Source organism: Mus caroli, unplaced genomic scaffold (genome assembly GCF_978045245.1).
Source record: "Mus caroli unplaced genomic scaffold, Mus_caroli_1 scaffold_7, whole genome shotgun sequence".
NCBI lineage: Eukaryota > Metazoa > Chordata > Mammalia > Rodentia > Muridae > Mus > Mus caroli.
This window is the reverse complement of record NW_028227262.1, coordinates 81,894,580-81,899,391: the sequence shown is the minus strand read 5'-3', so window position 1 is coordinate 81,899,391 and position 4,812 is coordinate 81,894,580. Positions and strand designations below refer to the sequence as shown.

Sequence of the window (4,812 nt, the reverse complement as noted above, 5' to 3'; positions counted from 1 at the left end):
GTCTGTGTGTGTGTAAGTATGCATGAATAGTTGTCAAGTTGATTGTTACACTAGACCCTGACCAGAGTGTGGAGGTATGAATATGGATGTGCTTGTGCATATTTGACTACTATAAAGCATATTAATATCTTTCCTTTCTTTCCTGTGTGGTTCACAAAGAGATACCCAGCTTATCCAGACAGGCTGACTCACCAGAGAAAGGAGCAACAGGAATAAATCCTTTTACTCAATTCCCTGCTGCTAAACAGCATGTGTTAATCACCAGATATTAGGGCTTATAAAAGCACAGGTAATAAGGAGTTAATAAAGTTAAGTTTTCAGTGCTTAAGGAAGCACAGACCATTAAGGAAGAGTTTAGTTTCCCTAGTGTTTCTTTAAGCATAAAGAGTTAAATAAAGCACAGAGAGATATAAGGAGCTAAAGAAAGCACAGAGAAAAGACGCCAGCAATTTTAAACTATAGAATAAGCAAGAACACTTGCAGGATTTTTGGAACTTATCAGCAGGCATTCAGTTGAGTTATAGAGCTTGAAGGCCAAAGATGCATAAGTCTTTAAAGCTATTTCGAAGGCTGTGTCCCACTTCAACCCAATCCAGGCCAAGAAGGCTCCCAAGAAGCCAAATTTGTCTCCAGGCTTCCATGTTCACATTTACACACACCCTTTATCTATGCACATATATACATGCATGCACCCATACACAAATAACATGTCATATATCATGTATGTATATGTACACAATTTTTATTCATCAATATTTCAGTAAGGGTAAAATAAGTGAAGTACAAATATTCAGGCACATGAAAATTTCATATGAGACTTGTTAAATATTTATTCCTTAATGAGTAGAAAAAACTGGAAACTTTAAGCTCATTACTATTATGAAACTATAAAAATTAAAGCTAGGAACCAGAGTTAATGCTACAATCAAATATTTGTAATATTCTTAATCATTTAGAGTACAATAAAATATATTTTTTAAAAAAATCTTTTAAAACTTACTAGCAGCAAGGATAATCTTTTGAGTAACATCGATATCAAGGAGATATTTATGATAAAGAGTAAAAGGAAGGAACTAAGGGAAATCCTGTGGAAATATGAATTTATGTTGTACAATATACTTAAGAACCATATACTTATTGTTAGCAGAATTGTCAAAAGAATGAATAAGTATAATATTACAAATTCTATTCAAATCATATGAAGAATCTTGCTTTGCTGCTTGAACTATCAAACAGTTTAATAAAAATCTGTTTTTTAGGGAAAAAAATTATTGGTGCTGCACCAGCATGGCGCCTTACAAACATCTGTACCTACAGATCCAGAGGATCCCATGAGCTCTTCTGACTTCTGTGGATACCAGGAATACATACATGCATACATGCCAGTCTAAAACTGATACATACAAATAAAATAAACAGATTGTTGTATAAATAAGAGGAAATTTACACTTTTTTAAAAATCTGGTGGTATAATTTTTGCATACTTTTTAGTATAATGATTATTCGCTTATCAGAACTGATTTGTACCAATGGAGTAACTGTGGGATAGGCATTCATCACAAACTTCTGAACAGTCAGGATGACTAAGTCGTACATCCATAACAGGACTGAGGAGGATGAGATGATGAAGTCCACCCAGTACATAACCACAAAGAAAACCACCAGCAGCAAGATGGTCTGGGTGGCTCTTTTCTCAGGGGAGGCTCTCAGATGGCTGATGCTATGAAGATGCTTGCATTGCCTCTGATGTCTGAACAAAATAATCACCATGTATGTGCTTGTAGTCAGCATGACTCCTACAAGAAACACATCTCTTAAAGTTGTCATGGTTAAAATCAGTCCCCTGATGATGTAGTTCATGGGGAAGAGTGAGCAGTATTTAGTCACCTTCAACTAGTTGGTCTCACTCACATTGGTATAAGCGCCAGTATAGATGATCCGGTTAATGCTGAATGACAAATTGAAAGACCAAAAATAGAAGAAAGAATAGATCATGTATTTTTTTAGTTTATGTTTAAATTTTGCCAACAAAGAGGTATTGGGACTGATCGTCACAGCCTGGAACACACTCAGGAGGCAGGTGATGCAGATAGAGAGGCCTCTCATCACTCTGTTTATGTAAGCAGTTGCCTTACATATGAAGTCATTGCCAATGTTCAATGACACAAAGAAATCTTTAAGCCAAGCATGGCCTCCAGTGAGAAACATCATTATGTGAATGAAGGTCAACTGAAAGGAGATCAAGTCCATAGGCTTAGATCTGTGACACAGGATTATCATAGTGTAGAAAAAAAGAAGAAATATATTGGCTATAGCTCCAAGCCCAGTTTGGAAATTAAGGATATTATTTAATGAAAACATAATCAGAAAGTGTATTCATCTTAAGCACATAGAGGAAGCATATTTCAAATATCTGAAAAAAATATTAGATACATCAAACTTATTCTCTGGTTAGTATATCTACATCATTGTTCTTTTCAGATACTTGTTTTTTATTGGATATTTCATTTACTTACATTTCAAATGTTATCCCCTTTTCAGTTTTCCCTCCAGAAACCGTATATTCCATCCTCCCTCTCCCTGCTTCTATGATAATACTCCTGGACCCAACCACCAACTCCCACCTCCCATCCCTGGCATTCCCTACATTGAGGCATCGATTAGCTACATATTCTTGATTACTCTCTCTAACTTTTGATGTTCCATACTGGACATCATTTCCTACATTTCTGTAAATCTCTCTATGTACCTTCTCTCTGTATAGAATGCTATAGAAACTACATGCAGTCCCCGTCACATCTATAGAAAATGCACACTTTGTGTGCCTGTATTACATCTGAGCCTCCTCATATCTTAGAAATCCAGTTCTATTGACTTAAATCACCTCATTTTGTAGTTAACACCTAAAAATATAGTGATGAGCACACAACATAAATCACTTTGTACAAATGAACAGACATTATTCTGAGCTAGGAAAAAAATCACAAAAGAAATCGAAAACATCACATCAGTTTCATATTCCATAATTTGTTATACCCAAATTTGAAACTCACCATGTCATGATTAATACTTCTAAAGGAATTTCAATGATAATTCATAATAATTCCAGTGTTTTAGCTAGCAAAATATCATTCTTGATTCATCTGTTTTTATTTCTTTTTCTGAGAGATCTTACATCTCTCAGATCTGGAATTAAAGACAAAGATACAGGTGGAGACCTTAAGTGTAACTCCACACCTATTAAATATTTAACCATTAACTATGATTATAAATAGACATAAATATCTCCCAGTTTAGTTCTCTTGCCAATTAAACCTTTTGTGAGATTCTACTGCAGTTCTAAAGAACTGCTGGCTCAACACATATACTGGATGTGTTTTATTTTGCAGGGGGAGGGGAGGTAGAACATTTAATGGCATTTCAGCCATCCCTGTTGTTACTTTACCTCCCTAGTGCCTCCTGCATTTATCTCTCTCCTTCTTTTGTAAGGATCCCCCATCCATTTTTCCATTCCCCCACCAGAGCAAATGTGTTCTGCTATGCTCTGTTACCTTGCTCCCACCTTCTCCTATATTTATGTTTCCCTCATTACCTAAGGAGGCCCCCTTTACATTTACATTCTCAGATCCCTGTGTCCATGTCCTACAATTCCCCTTTACCTTCTTTCCACATTCTTTTCTCCCCCCCTCCTTAATGTGCCCCTCTTTGCCCCTTTTCTTGATCAAACAACTTGCACTGTTCTAATACTTGCCCCTATATTGTTAACTACAACCCCACTCCTATCCTGGCTATGGTCCCATTTTATTTTCCTAGGTTCCATAGTTTCCACAGGCTACATAATCTCTTCTGAAGATATGGAGCTGGTAGCCTACTTTAAAAGAGAAGATGTGATGCTAAGACACACACAAATTTCAACACATTATGACAAAGAAGAACTCACCAATTGTAACCAGATAGAGATTCTGTTTTAGAGTTACTGTTTTAAAATATGTTCCTTCTCATGAGTGAAAAACAAGGTTCGAAGTGCTATTTTACATCATCAGCACCCACACACTTTTTGCAATTTATATCAACAGTCTTACCTTTGGAAAACATATTAGCTGAAATCTACATTATTTATAAATCATTACACTGATCTTTCTGTCTACAAGAATCTGTTGTGTTTGTTTATGCTACAGAATTGCTCAAAAGTAAAATTCTAAACAGAGATTCTCCAAACATTTTTACAGAATCCTGTTCCTATTCTACCTCCTACTTACAGCTCTCAATATTAATAAAAAGAAAAAGAAACACTCACCAGCTGGGCCTTTGATGAAAATCCTTACAGAATGCGGCCCTAAGAAGTAGTTATAAGGCAGGAATGTCATCAGCTCATCTCCCTCTAGACCCATAGTTATGGTGTCATCTGGAGAAGGGAGTTCTGACCTTGAGGTTGTTACAAAGTTGCACCATCAAATGGAAAAGTGAACTTCCCTACTTCCAAGAGAACAGTAGAGTGGGAACAGCTGAGCTCTGGGTTTCCCATGTGTGAGCTACTCTCTCCAGACCATATCTGTCTGTGTGGATTAACTGATCCCAGTCCTTGTGAACACAACAAAAGTAACAATAACATTTCCTTTAACAGAAGTACAAAGACACTTCAGATTCTCCCAAGGTGTCCTATCTTCTTGTAAAACATTCCCTGTAGCCTCCATACCTCTGGGTAACATCTAGAAATTAATAACACAGATGCTAAAATTACAGAAATGTCACCTCCTTCAAAAACACTTAAGAAAAGTTATCTTTCTTACAGAGAACACAGTGGTGAGGTAA

General features: G+C 36.3%; 1 pseudogene across 1 annotated transcript; it reads right to left on the bottom strand.

The window, feature by feature from the left end:
* Window positions 1–724: 724 nt before the first annotated feature.
* Window positions 725–4,323, bottom strand: LOC147003961 (vomeronasal type-1 receptor 90-like; annotated as a pseudogene). The gene is made up of 2 exons (XR_015047514.1): window positions 4,298–4,323; window positions 725–2,413 (listed from the first exon to the last, which is right to left on the bottom strand). The product of XR_015047514.1 is annotated as a vomeronasal type-1 receptor 90-like (transcript).
* Window positions 4,324–4,812: the final 489 nt, after the last annotated feature.